This window comes from Ammospiza nelsoni, chromosome 6, assembly GCF_027579445.1.
Source record: "Ammospiza nelsoni isolate bAmmNel1 chromosome 6, bAmmNel1.pri, whole genome shotgun sequence".
Classification (NCBI taxonomy): Eukaryota; Metazoa; Chordata; class Aves; order Passeriformes; family Passerellidae; genus Ammospiza; species Ammospiza nelsoni.
This window is the reverse complement of record NC_080638.1, coordinates 77,932-95,470: the sequence shown is the minus strand read 5'-3', so window position 1 is coordinate 95,470 and position 17,539 is coordinate 77,932. Positions and strand designations below refer to the sequence as shown.

The 17,539-nt window shown below is 49.0% G+C and overlaps 2 long non-coding RNA genes across 2 annotated transcripts; both read left to right on the top strand.

Moving 5' to 3' along the window:
- Window positions 1-13,605: 13,605 nt before the first annotated feature.
- Window positions 13,606-15,313, top strand: LOC132075016 (uncharacterized). The gene is made up of 3 exons (XR_009418696.1): window positions 13,606-13,852; window positions 14,477-14,540; window positions 15,238-15,313. It is a non-coding gene; the product is annotated as an uncharacterized LOC132075016 (long non-coding RNA).
- A 32-nt stretch (window positions 15,314-15,345) lies between these two features.
- On the top strand, window positions 15,346-17,226 carry LOC132075015 (uncharacterized). Its single transcript, XR_009418695.1, has 2 exons — window positions 15,346-16,198; window positions 16,793-17,226. It is a non-coding gene; the product is annotated as an uncharacterized LOC132075015 (long non-coding RNA).
- Window positions 17,227-17,539: the final 313 nt, after the last annotated feature.

Sequence of the window (17,539 nt, the reverse complement as noted above, 5' to 3'; positions counted from 1 at the left end):
CGCCGGGCGCACTGATCGGCTCCGAGTTCGGCCGAAGCGAGCCGAGGCGCGCCGGGCGCAGAGAGCGGCTCCGAGTTCGGCCGAAGCGAGCCGAGCCGCGCCGGGCGCACTGATCGGCTCCGAGTTCGGCCGAAGCGAGCCGAGCCGCGCCGGGCGCAGAGAGCGGCTCCGAGTTCGACCGAAGCGAGCCGAGCCGCGCCGGGCGCAGAGAGCGGCTCCGAGTTCGACCGAAGCGAGCCGAGGCGCGCCGAGCGCAGAGAGCGGCTCCGAGTTCGGCCGAAGCGAGCCGAGGCGCGCCGGGCGCAGAGAGCGGCTCCGAGTTCGGCCGAAGCGAGCCGAGCCGCGCCGGGCGCACTGATCGGCTCCGAGTTCGGCCGAAGCGAGCCGAGCCGCGCCGGGCGCAGAGAGCGGCTCCGAGTTCGACCGAAGCGAGCCGAGGCGCGCCGAGCGCAGAGAGCGGCTCCGAGTTCGGCCGAAGCGAGCCGAGCCGCGCCGGGCGCACTGATCGGCTCCGAGTTCGGCCGAAGCGAGCCGAGCCGCGCCGGGCGCACTGATCGGCTCCGAGTTCGGCCGAAGCGAGCCGAGCCGCGCCGGGCGCAGAGAGCGGCTCCGAGTTCGGCCGAAGCGAGCCGAGCCGCGCCGGGCGCACTGATCGGCTCCGAGTTCGGCCGAAGCGAGCCGAGCCGCGCCGAGCGCAGAGAGCGGCTCCGAGTTCGGCCGAAGCGAGCCGAGCCGCGCCGGGCGCAGAGAGCGGCTCCGAGTTCGACCGAAGCGAGCCGAGGCGCGCCGAGCGCAGAGAGCGGCTCCGAGTTCGGCCGAAGCGAGCCGAGCCGCGCCGGGCGCAGAGAGCGGCTCCGAGTTCGGCCGAAGCGAGCCGAGCCGCGCCGGGCGCACTGATCGGCTCCGAGTTCGGCCGAAGCGAGCCGAGCCGCGCCGAGCGCAGAGAGCGGCTCCGAGTTCGGCCGAAGCGAGCCGAGCCGCGCCGGGCGCAGAGAGCGGCTCCGAGTTCGACCGAAGCGAGCCGAGCCGCGCCGGGCGCAGAGAGCGGCTCCGAGTTCGGCCGAAGCGAGCCGAGCCGAGCCGCGCCGGGCGCACAGAGAGGCTCCGAGTTCGGCCGAAGCGAGCCGAGGCGCGCCGAGCGCAGAGAGCGGCTCCGAGTTCGGCCGTAGCGAGCCGAGCCGCGCCGGGCGCAGAGAGCGGCTCCGAGTTCGACCGAAGCGAGCCGAGGCGCGCCGAGCGCAGAGAGCGGCTCCGAGTTCGGCCGAAGCGAGCCGAGCCGCGCCGGGCGCACTGATCGGCTCCGAGTTCGGCCGAAGCGAGCCGAGCCGCGCCGGGCGCACTGATCGGCTCCGAGTTCGGCCGAAGCGAGCCGAGCCGAGCCGCGCCGGGCGCACTGATCGGCTCCGAGTTCGGCCGAAGCGAGCCGAGCCGCGCCGGGCGCACTGATCGGCTCCGAGTTCGGCCGAAGCGAGCCGAGCCGCGCCGGGCGCAGAGAGCGGCTCCGAGTTCGGCCGAAGCGAGCCGAGGCGCGCCGAGCGCAGAGAGCGGCTCCGAGTTCGGCCGAAGCGAGGCGATCCGTGCCGAAGGGTCGAGTCCAGCCGAATGCAGATGACAATGGCCGAGTTTAGCCGATTACAGCCGCATTTAGCCGAGCAGCTGTGAGCCTTGCACGCTTGAGGTGAGCGTGCATCGTTGCCGGCCTGGGATTGAGTGAAATGCACTAAGGAAACCAGCTCTGGGGAGGGAGGCAGGGAAATCCTCTCTTAACGTTTACCAATTCGTCCGTCAAACTCATCACGGCAGGACAGAGTGAAGACTGAAAGTGTAAGAAGATGTGGAGGGAAACAGAGAATCTGGCAGGAGCATCGAACGCACAAGTGCACGAATTTTGCTTTTTGCTTGGATGTAAACTCAGAAGTTGTAAGGAATTTGGGAAGGAGAAGGGACATTTCAGAAGGAGAAGAAGTTGTTGTTGGAGTCCTGGCAAAAGCTTTAAAAAAAAAAAAAAAAGTGGTTTCTTTTTTCTTCACTATTATATTCTTTGGTGGTATATGGTGTGCTGTTTTATTTCTTGGTGTTATTAGCTCTGTGTAAATTGTTTATTGAGTCAAGCTAACTTTGCATGGGTTGTTTTGTATTTGAGGTAGGATCAATTTCAAGAGGTTTCTTTCACAGACTTCTGATAGGTATTACTGGGATTTTGGTTTTGTTTACTGTATGCATAAACATAGAGATTTGGTAGGGCCAGCTGGGCTGCTGGAGTTTTGGGTGTGAATTTATTAGATGGCTTTTGGTAAACACAGAATAATTATGTAAGGTAACAGCAAATTACCCAATTGATCTAGCTATGTAACCTTACCACAAAGTTTTATATCTTGCCAGTTTTCTGTTCTTCTGCTCCAAGTAGTTGTTGCAAAAAAAGAAAGCACTGTTACTTTTCTGAAGAGTTTTCTTCTATAACAAGCCCTTTACTGCCCTTGAATGTGAGTCAGAGGAGCCAAACAGCTGCAGCTGTTCTGAGGGCTTGGTGGGATTCGCCCCCTCCCTTTTCCTGGGTGGCATGGGAACGAGAGGCAGGCACAATCAGGGGTATATTAACCCCAGCCGTGGCTGAGGGGCTTCATTCCCTCTCTGGGATGTGCTGGGTTAAGAGCTCTCCTCATTTCAGTGAAGAGGCTTTTTCAGCCCGTCTCAGCATCTTTTCAGCAGGTGTTTCTGGGCATCTAAAGCACAGAGGCTTGGAAGATTCTGTGAAGAAAACAGCATGGAATACAGGGAGTATTTAGGTTTGTGATTTTGGGTTTTGTGTTTAGGAGTGGTAAGGTGCTTTTGTAATTTTTAGTTTTGCTCTGGTTGTTTTTTTGGTTGGATTTCTTTTGGTGGAATTTTTGGTTTTTTTTGGTTTTCATTTTGGGGTTTTTAGTTGGTTTTTGTGGGGGTTTTGGATTTTTTGATGTTTTCTGTGGTTTTTTTGTTTCTGTGGGGAGTTAGGTGTTTTGGGATTTATTGTTTGTGTGGGTTTTGTTTGTTTGGTTTTTTTTTCTTTGTTTGTTTTTGGGATTGGTTTTGTTGGGTTTTTTTTGTTTTGTTTTGTTTTTTTTTAATTGAGGAGTGCAACTCCCTGAAATTCCAAGCTGTGTCAAGCACAACATTTTATTCAGCAGATTGATCATGTCACAAGAGGGATCCGCCCAAGGTCCAAGATGATGTTTGAGATTGAGGCTTCAGGTGAGTTGAGGATTGTGATTGGGAGAGGGAGGGTGAGCAGTTAGGAGTTCTTGGGAGGGAGTTTGCAGGCAGCAGGGTGAGAAAGGGTCTTTATTTGTTTATTTGAGGCCTCCCCCACACAAGGCTTCTCAGAAGCCTAGCAGAGGCATTCCCATGTCTTACAGCACACAAGGTCATCCACTGCACTCAGGGGAATGCCATTTAACTTTGCCTTTCTCTAAGCCAGGTGCCACTCCTAATGAAGGCCTTGGAATCAGGATGAAGCTGGAGCCTGAAGGAGCCAGGCACACTCAGGAGAGGGCAAGTAGCTGACTTGCAGGGATTTGGCCCACATAACTCTGGACTCACTCTTTGATTTTGGTTTTCTTGATTGCAGCTGACCGAGAGGCTCACAGGCCATCACAGAGCCCTCCAAGGCAGACTCATTTCAGGTGCAGCGTGGATTCCCCTCACCGATCATCCAAAAGATAAGTCGGGGGCCACAGCCTGGAGATGGTGGAGTAGCAGGTTGGGAGTTTTTGGGACAGATTCAAAAATGAGCAGAGAGGAAAGCAATCTTCTCCAAAGGCCTTTTAGGACAGCTAAAGGGAGAGGCTCTACTTTTGATGGCAGCTTTCAGGCGGGCAGTGCAGAACAGCTCCGGTCTGTATCCTGTTGTCCGGTGTGCTGTGTTCCCTAGTGTGTCTTTGGGGTCCCTTTTGCCTTCTCCCCTCGAGACCCTCACCACAAGCATGATGTGTCGTGTTTCATGTCCCCCTGTTTGTCACTTTCTGTGTCACGGGTGTGTGCACAGATTTGTGCCAGAGCTGTTCTTCCCTGCCGCATGGCCTGCTGCAATAAGACGAACCATAGGGAGGGGGAATTTGTAATGTTGGCTGTACTTGGGCTCTAGATGCTATTCCTAGATTGACATAAGGTGTTTGCAGCTTGTGAGTTATCCTGGTGGTGTTTGACATATGTTCTAACTTTCTTTCAGGTGCAGATGCATTCCACGTGTGGCAGAGGGTCAGGGTTAGGAGGTGCCGGGCCTTCTTAGGAGCGCGGTGAGTAGCAGAGTGGTGGGGTTTTGGCCAATGCGGTGCCAAGATCAGGCCCTGATGTTTGGTTCTCTTTAATCTAGCTGTCTGAGAGACACCAGCCCGGTGCCAGCAGGACCTTCCCAGCTGACGAGGTGGCCTTTCTTTGCACCTGACACAGACTGGCATCCCCAGATGTCTGAGAGATAAGTAGAGGGCTGCGACCCACAGTGGGGATGAAGGCATGGTGCTTGTTTGGGAATTCCTGGGAGGGGTTTTTGAGTCCAGTTTGGAGAGGGGGGCGTTCATTAAACGGCTCGTTAGGCCCCATGAAAGCCAAGTCTCACTTTTGATCACAGTGCTGAGGTGTGCAGGGCAGAGCAGTCCCCGTGTGCATCGTGTCACTTGTCTGTTGTGCATTGTGTGTTGTTTGTGTATCTCCTGTCTTCTACCTTAGGCCTTTGAGGGCCCTGTCAGTACCCCTGGCATCATTGTTAGCGTCTGTAATCTCTGCATTCCCTGGTCTGGCACCCGGGACACAGAGCTTTTGACTCGCGAGCTCAGACAGGCATCAGACTCTCTTCTCTCTTTGGAAGCATCCAGTCAGATGTCTTTTCAGGTCTTGTTCTGAGCTGTATGGACAGCTGTGCCCCACCTGGATCCATTATGGTGGATTAGGACTTGTAATATTACGAGGTTAGGTAGAGGATTTTGACTGTAGGATTCCTAGGCATCCGTCTTTGCTGTTCTTGGAATTAATCATTCAGTCATCATCTTCTTCCTTCAGAGTTCTCTGAGCCTCATCAGCTCACCATCGGTCTCAGCTCACTCATCTCCTTTTGCATTCTCTCAGTCCTTGTAGCCGTTTTCCTTGCCAAGAGATTTCTGTTCCTGTTGTGTCCCCGTTGTCTGTCCTATCCTGTGTCATGGCTCTCAGCACACATTTGTGCCGGAGCTGCTCTGCCCTGCTGCACAGCCTGGTGCGATAGGAGAAGTCCCAGGGACTTGGAGTTTGTAATGTGGGGTGTAGTTGGACTCTAGATGGGATTTGTAGATGGGCCCATCATATCTGGAGCTCATCAGTTATCCTGCCACAGTGTGACTCTTGTCCTAACTTTTTTTTCAGGTTCAGATGGATTAAATGTGTGCCAGAGGGCCCCATGCCAGGTGTGGGGATTCTCCTGAGTAGGTGAGGCCCCATTTGCCTCTGCAGCAGACTCTGTTACACCTCTCAACTGACTCTGTTACACTGCTGTTCTTTGTCTTTCTTTTAGGAAGTAAATCTGGATGCCAGCAGTCAACGTGAGCAGTGGAGAGAATTGGTTGTTATTGCTCAGCTCTCAAGCACAACAATTTCGCAGCAGATTCGTCGTGTCACAAGAGGGATCTGCCCAGTGTCAAGGATGATGTTTGAGATTGAGGCTTCAGGTGAGTTGAGGATGGTTACTGGGAGAGGGAGGGTGAGCAGGCATCCAGTTAGGAGTTCTTGAGAGGGGGTTTGCAGGCAGCAGGGTGAGAAAGGGTCTTTATTTGTTTATTTGAGAGCCCCTCCCAAGGTGTCTCAGAAGCCTAGCAGAGGCATTCCCATGGCTTACAGCATACAAGGTGATCCACTGCACTCAGAGCCACTTAACTTTGTCTTTCTGTAACCCAGGTGCCACTGCTAATAAAGGCCACAGCCTTGGAATCAGGATGAAGCTGGAGCCTGAAGGAGCCAGGCACACTCAGGAGAGGGCAAGTAGCTGACTTGCAGGGATTTGGCCCACATAACTCTGGACTCACTCTTTGATTTTGGTTTTCTTGATTGCAGCTGACCGAGAGGCTCACAGGCCATCACAGAGCCCTCCAAGGCAGACTCATTTCAGGTGCAGCGTGGATTCCCCTCACCGATCATCCAAAAGATAAGTCGGGGGCCACAGCCTGGAGATGGTGGAGTAGCAGGTTGGGAGTTTTTGGGACAGATTCAAAAATGAGCAGAGAGGAAAGCAATCTTCTCCAAAGGCCTTTTAGGACAGCTAAAGGGAGAGGCTCTACTTTTGATGGCAGCTTTCAGGCGGGCAGTGCAGAACAGCTCCGGTCTGTATCCTGTTGTCCGGTGTGCTGTGTTCCCTAGTGTGTCTTTGGGGTCCCTTTTGCCTTCTCCCCTCGAGACCCTCACCACAAGCATGATGTGTCGTGTTTCATGTCCCCCTGTTTGTCACTTTCTGTGTCACGGGTGTGTGCACAGATTTGTGCCAGAGCTGTTCTTCCCTGCCGCATGGCCTGCTGCAATAAGACGAACCATAGGGAGGGGGAATTTGTAATGTTGGCTGTACTTGGGCTCTAGATGCTATTCCTAGATTGACATAAGGTGTTTGCAGCTTGTGAGTAACCCTGGTGGTGTTTGACATATGTTCTAACTGTCTTTCAGGTGCAGATGCATTCCACGTGTGGCAGAGGGTCAGGGTTAGGAGGTGCCGGGCCTTCTTAGGAGCGCGGTGAGTAGCAGAGTGGTGGGGTTTTGGCCAATGCGGTGCCAAGATCAGGCCCTGATGTTTGGTTCTCTTTAATCTAGCTGTCTGAGAGACACCAGCCCGGTGCCAGCAGGACCTTCCCAGCTGACGAGGTGGCCTTTCTTTGCACCTGACACAGACTGGCATCCCCAGATGTCTGAGAGATAAGTAGAGGGCTGCGACCCACAGTGGGGATGAAGGCATGGTGCTTGTTTGGGAATTCCTGGGAGGGGTTTTTGAGTCCAGTTTGGAGAGGGGGGCGTTCATTAAACGGCTCGTTAGGCCCCATGAAAGCCAAGTCTCACTTTTGATCACAGTGCTGAGGTGTGCAGGGCAGAGCAGTCCCCGTGTGCATCGTGTCACTTGTCTGTTGTGCATTGTGTGTTGTTTGTGTATCTCCTGTCTTCTACCTTAGGCCTTTGAGGGCCCTGTCAGTACCCCTGGCATCATTGTTAGCGTCTGTAATCTCTGCATTCCCTGGTCTGGCACCCGGGACACAGAGCTTTTGACTCGCGAGCTCAGACAGGCATCAGACTCTCTTCTCTCTTTGGAAGCATCCAGTCAGATGTCTTTTCAGGTCTTGTTCTGAGCTGTATGGACAGCTGTGCCCCACCTGGATCCATTATGGTGGATTAGGACTTGTAATATTACGAGGTTAGGTAGAGGATTTTGACTGTAGGATTCCTAGGCATCCGTCTTTGCTGTTCTTGGAATTAATCATTCAGTTATCATCTTCGTCCCCCAGGGTTTTCTGAGCCTCATCAGCTCACCATCGGTCTCAGCTCACTCATCTCCTTTTGCATTCTCTCAGTCCTTGCAGCCATTTTCCTTGCCAAGAGATTTCTTTTCCTGTTGTGTCCCCTGTTGTTGTCTGTCCTGTCTGTCCTGTGTCACGGGTGTCAGCACACATTTGGGATGGGGCTGCTCTGCCGTGCTGCACAGCCTGGTGCGATAGGAGAAGTCTTGGAGACTTGGAATGTGTAATGTGGGGTGTAGTTGGACACTAGATGGGATCTGTGGATGGGCACAGGGCATCTGGAGCTCATCAGTTATCCTGCCACAGTGTGACTCTTGTCCTAACTTTTTTTTCAGATTCAGATGGATTAAATGTGTGCCAGAGGGCCCCATCCCGGGCGAGGGGATTGCCCCGAGCCGGTGAGGCCCCATTTGTCTCTGCAGCAGAAGTGTGTATGGTGAGTGTGTTACAGCTCTGTTCTTTGTCTTTCTTTTCAGGAAGTCAATCTGGATGCCAGCAGTCAACGTGAGCAGTGGAGAGAATTGGCTGTTATTGCTCAGCTCTCAAGCACAACAATTTTTCAGCAGATTCGTCGTGTCACAAGAGGGATCTGCCCAGTGTCAAGGATGATGTTTGAGATTGAGGCTTCAGGTGAGTTGAGGATGGTGCCTGGGAGAGGGAGGGTGATCAGGTATCCAGTTTAGGATTTCTTGGGAGCGGGTTTGCAAGCAGCAGGGTGAGAAAGGGTGTTTATTTGAGGGCCCCCCCACACAAGGCTGTTCAGAAGCCTAGCAGAGGCATTCCCATGGCTTACAGCATACAAGGTGATCCACTGCACTCAGAGGAATGCCATTTAACTTTGTCTTTCTGTAACCCAGGTGCCACTGCTAATGAAGGCCACAGCCTTGGAATCAGGATGAAGCTGGAGCCTGAAGGAGCCAGGCACACTCAGGAGAGGGCAAGTAGCTGACTTGCAGGGATTTGGCCCACATAACTCTGGACTCATACTTTGGTTTTGGTTTTCTTTATTGCAGCTGACCGAGAGGCTCACAGGCCATCACAGAGCCCTCCAAGGCAGACTCATTTCAGGTGCAGCGTGGATTCCCCTCACCGATCATCCAAAAGATAAGTCGGGGGCCACGGTCTGGAGATGGCGGAGTAGCAGATTGGGAGTTCTTGGGACAGATTCAAAAATGAGCAGAGGGGAAAGCAATCTTCTCCAAGGGCCTCTTAGGACAGCTAAAGGGAGAGGCTCTACTTTTGATGGCAGCTTTCAGGCGGGCAGTGCAGAACAGCTCCGATCTGTGTCCTGTTGTCCGGTGTGCCGTGCTCCCTGGTGTGTCTTTGGGGTCCCTTTTGCCTTTTCCCCTCGAGGCCCTCACCACAAGCATGATGTGTCGTGTTTCATGTCCCCCCTGTTTGTCACTTTCTGTGTCACGGGTGTGTGCGCACATTTTTTGCCGGAGCTGTTCTGCCCTGCCGCATGGCCTGCTGCAATAGGACGAGCCTTGGGGAGTTGAAATTTGTAATGTGGGCTGTACTTGGGCTCTAGATGTTGTTCCTAGATTGACATATGGTGTTTGCAGCTTGTGAGTTATCCTGGTGATGTTTGACATGTGTTCTAACTTTCTTTCAGGTGCAGACGCATTCCACGTGTGGCAGAGGGTCAGGGTCAGGAGGTGTCGGGCCTTCTTAGGAGCGCGGTGAGTAGCAGAGTGGTGGGGTTTTGGCCGATGCGGTGCCAAGATCAGGCACTGATGTTTGGTTCTCTTTAATCTAGCTGTCTGAGAGACACCAGCCCGGTGCCAGCAGGACCTTCCCATCTGATGAGGTGGCCTTTCTTTGCACCTGACAGGGACCAGCATCCCCAGCTGTATGAGAGATAAGTAGAGGGCCGTGACCCACAGAGGGGCTGAAAGCACGGTGCTGGTTTGGGGATTACAGGGAGGGGGTTTTGAGTCCAGTTTGGAGGTGGGGGGGTGTTAATGAAGTGGCCCCTTAGGCCCCATAGAAGCCAAGTCTCACTTTTGATCACAGTGCTGAGGTGTGCAGCAGGGCAGAGCAGTCCCGGTGTGTCTCGTGTCACTTGTCTGTTGTGAATTGTGTGTTGTTTGTGTATCCCATGTCTTTTACCTTAGGGGTGCCTGTCATTAATCTTGGCATCATTGTTAGCATCTGTGATCTCTGCATTCCCTGGCCTGGCACCCAGGCCACAGAACTTTTGACTGGGGAGCTCAGACAGGCGTCAGACTCTCTTCTGTCTTTGGAAGCATCGCATCTGATGTCTTGTCAGGTCTTGGTCTGGGCTGTATGGACAGCTATGCCCCCACCTGGATCCATTTTGGTGGATTAGGACTTGGCGTAATATGAGGTTAGGTAGAGGATTCTGACCGTAGGATTCCTAGGCATCCATCTTTGCAGTTCTTAGAAGAAATCATTCAGTTATCATCTTCTTCCTTCGGGGTTCTCTGAGCCTCATCAGCTCACCATCAGTTTGAACTCGGTCATCTCCTTTTGCATTCTCTCAGTCCTTGCAGCCATTTTCCTTGCCTAGAATTTTCTGTCTGTGTTGTGTCCCCGTTGTCTGTCCTGTCCTGTCCATCCTGTGTCACGGCTGTCAGCACACATTTGTGCCCGAGCTGCTCTGCCCTGCCGCATAGCCTGGTGCAATAGGAGAGGGCCCGGGGATTTGTAATGTGCAGTGTGGGGTGTAGTTGGACTCTAGATGGGATTTGTAGATGGACACAGGATATCTGGAGCTCTTCAGTTATCATTGAACCGTCTGACTGTTGTCCTAACTTTTTTTTCAGATGCACCTCCTCAGATGACTGCAGTAGTTGTGTAGGTTCCTTCTTCTGAAAGGGAATAGGGCGCAAGAATTCATCTTCCAGAGAATTTTTGCAAGTCCTGGCTTGTATTGTATCTGCCTATGGTGGCTTATGTTCTATGTACCTATACATCTGTCTTCTATTGGATTTTGGGTAGAAAATTTATCAGTCCAGAGAGGAGACAAGTCCTAGCTGTCAGATAGCCACTCGTTGACCCTTCCTGTCGTCTCACAGGTCCCCGAGGCTGCTGATTTCCCCAGGATCTGCCATTTTACCTCAAGGAGCGGCAGCCAGAAGATGTGTCACAGCACGTTCTTCAGCATCTCGAGTAAGGGCCGCAGTGAGCATTTAAGTGGAAAGATTGTGTGAGCGTGTGTGAGAGCACGTGGCTGTGTCTGTCTGTGTCTGCTCGTTTCTGCGTGTGTGAGTGCATGCTGACTGGATTTAACCTTGTGTGTGTGACTTTTGCTTTCCAGGTTTTGCAACTCCTTGTTAAATTTAGAATAAGAAATCCCCAGCCGGGTTGTATTGCATGAACTGACATGATATGTACCGATTTTGGCTTAAAACCCAGAAAACCAGACGAAGATGAGCAGGAAAAAACCAGAAAAAAACCACATGATGGACAAGAAAAAAACCCAGAAAAAGCCCAGGATGGGCAAGAAAGCAACGAGAAAAAAACCCCAGAAAATAATCCCAGATGGGCAAGAAAAAAACGTAGAAAAACCCCAGAAAATCACCCAAGATGGGCAAGAAAAAAACCCAGAAAAAAACCCAAAAAAAAACCTCTGAGATGGGCAAGAAGAAAACCAGAAAAAAGTCTGAAGATGGGCAAGAAAAAACCCAGAAAACACCCAGAAAAAAATCGCAACCCAAGTATAAATATAGAAATGTTTGTCAAGTATATGCAAATATATAAAGAAATGTTAAATTATTTGAAATATAAAATAACATAAATATAACATTTATACAGTATTACTTGTGTTATGGATCATATTGATTTTTATTTATTTCCTATAATACACTACAATATTTATATCAATTTTACATCTATCATATCTATCATTTGTTATATGTTATACCAGATTGATATACTCTAGGTTTTTTTAAGTAGTTTAAAATAAAGGGGATTTTTTTTTTTATTTGGCAAAAGCAGGTGTTTTAGTATAAACATTATAAATACAAATAATATAAAGGTAGAAATCTAAGAATAGAAATAGATCATAAATAGCTGAAGGTTAATATAAAAATTAAAAATGTAAGAAAAAATAAGTTGTACCAGTAGATATGGTACATAATTAGGAAAATAATTTATCTCTTATTTGAATAGGATACATGTTATACATAATGATTAATATAATACTTAAGTATAAACTGCAAATATAAATGTGAATATAGTCATGAGCGCTATAAATATAAAAATATTTCAATGTAGTTTAAAAGAATAGAGCTTTTTTGTATTTATTTAGTTAGGATGGGATTTGTATTTTAAATAGTGAAAGCATGATAGAAATGTAATTTTAGACATAGGAATATGCAATCAATGTGGAAAGATATTTATAAAAGCACAAAATATAAGTAAATATAAATAATAGAAATAGAATAATGTTATATAAATTACATGCTACATCAATGTCCACTATAGCTATGCATGTGAATATAAATACGAAAAATGGAAATAAAAAATTTATTTAAACATGGCTTTAAAGCAAGGGGCCTTGTTTGATTCTGGTGGGGTAAGAGGCAGGTTTTTGGCATTTATTTCAGAGCAGTTTTCGGCGGGGGTCGCCCCTGTTCTTTTTTGCCACCTTGCCTGCCCGCAGCCCCGAGGCGCGCTGCGCCCCCGGCTGGGGCGGGCGGCAGTGCTGCCGCCTTGTGGACAGAGCGCGGTACTGCAGCCCTGCGCCGAGAGGCCGCCACCTTGGGAGTGGCGCGTCGCGGATGTCGCGGACTTTTGGTTGACCTTCTCAACAGGGCGGCGAAAAGGGCGGGGAAGTGGAGGACCGGGGTGGGTGTCACTGGACTGCCTGCATGGAATACCGACCCCGGCGCGGCCCCGGTGGTATTTTCTGTGACGTTTCAAGTGTACCCGACACATGCTGTGGTCTCAGCGGCGCCGCGGGCGGGCGTATTTCGGCGGGTTTGTGACAGGCATGTGGGGAAACGCCTCGCTGTGCCGGGGTCCTCTGACAGCCGCTTTCCCGCCCTGAGGGAGCCGAGCCGGGCCGAATAGTTCCGAAGAGCCGAAGAGCCGAGTGTGGGCGAAAACAGCCGAGTTTCCCCGAAGAGCCGAGTGTAGCCGAAAACAGCCGAGTTTCACCGAAGAGCCGAGTGTGGCCGAAAATAGCCGAGTTTCACCGAAGAGCCGAGTGTGGCCGAACACAGCCGACTTGAGACGAAGAGCCGAGTGTAGCCGAACACAGCCGACTTGAGACGAAGAGCCGATGATAGCCGAGTGTAACCGATAGCCGACTGTAGCCGACATTGGCCGCATTTAGACAAAGAGCCGAATATGACCGACTTTAGCCCAACCGGGCCGAGTTCAGCCGAAGAGCCGGAAAAGCCGAATTTAGACGAAAAGCCGAACCGAAACGATTTTACACCTTAGCCGAACCAAGCCTAATTTAGCCGAGTTTATTTAAACAGAACCGAACGACGCCGCAGCACTCTGCCTGCAGAGCGCCGGTGCAGACGGCAGGGGGCGGTGTATAAAGCGAGTATAAAATATCAACTGTATATAAGAAGGAATAAAAAGCTCTGTGTCATGTGCAGCAGTAGAAAATTTCAGGCTCCCAGGGAATAAATAGTTTTCTTTCAATCATTATAGTTTTGGGGTTTTTTTTACTCCCAGGTAGCCTGAAAGTTACTACTGCTGCTTTTTGATTCTAAAGCTAGGAAGGAAAACCAAGATTACAAATACAAGAAAAAGAAAGGGAAAGGGAAGGGGAAAAAAAGGAAAGGAAAGGAAAGGAAAGAAAGCAGGAGAGCAGAAGGGAAGGGAAGGGAAAGGGGTGAAAAACAGCGTTAAAAAAAGAAAAAGAGTTGGAGGGGAAAAGAGAGGGCATTCGGGAGGAGCGGTCCTGCCTCAGGTCCTTCCCCGCCCTGGGGCGAAGGACCCGTTTGATGCCCGGGAGGGACTGCAGCTCCCGGTGGCGGGGGACGGAGCCGTGGCTGTCAGCCCGAGACTCCAACTCCCGGCAGGCCCTGCTGCCGGCGCGGCGTGTGACGCAACGGCTATCGCGGCACATGAGTGGCTACCAGCCCGAGACTCCAACTCCCGGCAGGCCCTGCTGCCGGCGCGACGTGTGCCGCAACGGCCGACGCTGCCCGGGATTTTTCTCTAAATCGGCAGTAAATACAGCTGAGTAAAATTAGCTTGGTTTTCTTCCTTCTTTTTTAACTGAATTGTTTTTATTAAAAATACTATTTGAATATGTAGAAAAAGTGGGGATGTCCTGTACTATATCCTAGCTTTTCTTGTTTATAGGGTGCTCAGAAAACATGCGTCCCTTAGAGTCCCTCAGAAAGGTTCTCAGTGCGATCTCTACCAAGGTATGTATTTACTAATAAGTGATCCCTTTAGATATTTGCCTGTGTACCTTTTCCTGTAATTCAGAGCTTGCGTTCTGTGGGTTTTATGATAAACCTGTAAAATATGTAAGAATGCTTTTGCAAGTCTGAATCGTTGAAGGCAGCAGTAAGTGGATTTAGAGCCTGTTCTTGACCAGACAACGGGAAAAAGTGTGACTTTGATGCTGAACTTGTTTTTTTCATTTTTCATTTGACTTGTCTGGAATGATTTAGGAATAGAGAGAGCTAGAAAAAGAGAGAAATAGAATTGATTATTGAGCACTCCTCAAATGCTCACCACGATTCAGTGTAGAGCCGAAGTGAAGGGTGATGGAACAGAGCTCTGTGCTTTAGAAGGAAATAAATTTAAACCTGACCTCCGCACAGAGTCTCACTAACTTCTTTTGTTTTAAAATACAAAATATTATTAGGAAGTGTTGGAAGTTAGTGTTTTGGGAAAGAAACGGCAGTTCCACAGAACATTCCATTTAACAGAGGCTCTAGGAAGGATTCATGTTGTAACTGCTGTCACTGCAATCAGTTGGTGGTTCAGCCTTGAAATGTGCACTTGCCCTTCTATAAAGCACTGTTTTGTTTGCCTTTCAGTGCTATGAGTCTTGATAAATTGGAGAAGAGCCCAAGAGAAATTTTTCATCCCTTGATATAAAAGGTAGGAAGTGACTTTTTTTGGTTTGGTTCTTTTTCTTTATTATTTCCTGGAAATAAAAGTAATTAAGTATAGGTACTACTGGTTTGTTTCTTCCAGTAGCAGATGATAACAATAGCAGTAGTAATAGTAAAAATAATAATAGAAATAATAATAATAGCAATGTAATACTACCTAAACTGTCTTTATCCATTGAACTGGCCATTTCAAATCAAAACTTCTAAACACAAATCAAACCATCATCCTCGTAGAATCTTTCACAGCAGTGGGCTATAGATCCTGGTTTTGTTGACAGGATTTATTGGTTCTGGAATAGCAAGAGGGAAGTACAAGCCTAACTACTTCTAGCTCACAGACCCATCCAGTGAATACTGCTTTGTGTTTTGGTGGGCTTGTGATGACTTTGAAATCAATTGCTCATTCCAGTAAAAAAAATTAATGTTTTTTTGAACCTGACAGCAGAAATAACTTTAGGCGCCAACTTAATAATAACAGATCACCAATTTAAGTTCATAATTTTATGCTGTACTATCAAAGTTTAAAGGTAAATTTTTACTTATTAGGAGATGGTATAAAGTGTATGTTCCAATGTGTTGGATGTATGCAAAGGTACATACGTACCCGAAAGTCCTTAGAGGAAACAAATTTTTACGTCTGCTGTTTGATTGTTTATCATACAATATTTGGTTTTATTTCCCAGGGATCGGTGAATTTTAACTTTGGAGTCCTCTGTGCTAAGGATGCTCAGCCTACAGATGATGAAATGTTCAGTAATGGCGAGTTTTTCACCTTCGCTTTAATTGCTATGCTGATCTGAATAAGAAAAAAACAAAAGCAAGAGAAAAAAAAAGGATGGTTTATTATTTTTTACGCTGTTATGTTTGTTTCCTCAGTATTTGCTGCAGCTCTGCGAACCCAAGCTTTGGGTTCCTTCTGTCCCACTGGGAGTTGCCCAGTTTGGTTGCATCTGGTGAAATTCACCCTGAGACCTTACAGAGCTAGCTCAAACTACGTGAGAGCCATTTGCAGTTCTCTCCAGACACCTGGAGAATGGGTGATGTTTCTGAGGGTCTGGCAAGTATACTTGTATCAAAACTCAGTCTGTGAAATTTCTGGGGAAAACCCTTCTGTGTCCTGAAGGGTTCAAACTCTGGTGAGGATCCAGTTATCAGGTGCTCACCTGGATGGTTCCAGCTCTTAAAGTGAACACTTGTACTCTTACCCTGTAGTTTACATCTATTGTATTTTTGTTATTTTGCAAGATTTTACGGCTTTGCAAAATATTGTGCGTTTCACTCTTTGGAACCTCTCAGATGGTTCTTTGGTGCAGCACCACCTCATGGGACACTTGGCTGCCGTCCTGAAGGGGTTGGTCGCTAGAATTGTAAATCCTGGAGAGTTTGTAAGTCTTCTGTCCCCAGGGAGGTACCATGCTTTGTTTACTTTTGTTCTGTTTGTTAGGCGCTGCTTCTCATTGGAAGTATGAATTTCAAACTACCCTGTTCTTATTTTAACTGTTTTCCTGGTTCTCTCCCTACGGCAGGGAAAGACTCTCGTATCCTTGTCGTCGGGCTCGGTGCTGTCCAAGAAGATGCAGAGACTAAAAAAATCATAAGAAGCAAAATATGACTGCAGGGAAAACAAGCTGGAGAGAACAAAAGGTGATATTGTTATCCTTACCCTGTATTAGAAACATCCGCTGTGCTTTGATGCTGGCAGCTGCCAGGGGCTTGTTAGCTCTTTGTAGGCAGGTGTAGGTGTTCACTTGTAGGTTTTTTCTCTGGACAAGTCAATTCAAACTTTGCTAAGCTTATATTTGCAAATTACTCTCTAGCACAGTCCAGCATGACATTTTTGAATGTTGTAAAAATACCATGTTACTTGGAAATTGCTAATGATGAGAAGCTTTAGGGAAAAATAAGATGTCAGGGTTGGGAGATGTGAGAAGAATTTTGAGGGGATGTTAGACTGAAATAAAGCACACTTGAAGCTGGACTGGCACGCTGGCAGATCCCCTATTAAACAGTAGCGCTGAGATTAGCCTGGGGGTTGCCCATTGTTTCTGTAGAAATCAATGTTTTCTGGTCTTCAGAGGTAAGCTGCTTTGAAAAGCTGGAAGGCACAGCATAGTGACAATCCGTGTGCTTCGCATTAAAAATAGATTTCAGAAGGGTCCTAGGCTTTTGTCTTTTCCTAGAAGTCGATGTAATCCTATTGAGGAGTTTTTAATTCTGTGCTGCCATGTCATCGATCAGGGCCCTGTCGTACTAATCATCATACAGATGCAAAACAAAAAATCAGACCCTGTCCCGACCACTTAGAGCCCAGAACACGATTTCCTCAGGCTGCCATTTGTGTGCCATCGGTACTCACCACGGAAGCGAGCTGGGGATTGTTGCACCCGTTGGGAACAAACCGCTTCTCGTCACACAGAAATGGAATTGGGACGACGCCTCAGCCAGCCTCTCTCTCCTGAATCTGCAGCAGAGCAGTTCCAGTCCATGCGGGCAATCCAGTTCCTGACGATCTGAGCGCACGGAGCAGCGCTCAGCTGCTGTGGGGGGCTCAGGGAGGGCAGAGTGTGCATTGTCATCTTCCTGAACCTACAGACGCGAATCAAAGTGAGAAGCCACAGGGTGGAAATCAGTCGCATATATGCTAAATAAAACTTGCAGGTTTTTTTTAAGAATTGTTTTTGCTTGTTCTTTGTTGTGCTTCTGTGCTTAGAAAACCTCCCTTTACAATCAGTTCAATTCATCAATTGAACCTTTGTTTGCAGACTCTCACTGAGCAGAATTTGTTGCAGACTCAGTGCACGCTGTGCAGGCCTCCCGGGAGTGTGAGGAGCTCATGTGTGCTACTTTTTGCTTTAGGACGCTCTGAGGTATTTATTCCTTTTGGGATACATGATGAGAATTCCCAAGAGAGGTAGTTATAAGGTATGACATCGGGAAAAAGCCTGTGTGGTTGGAATGTTGTTGCTGTCAAAAGTTAATTTTTTC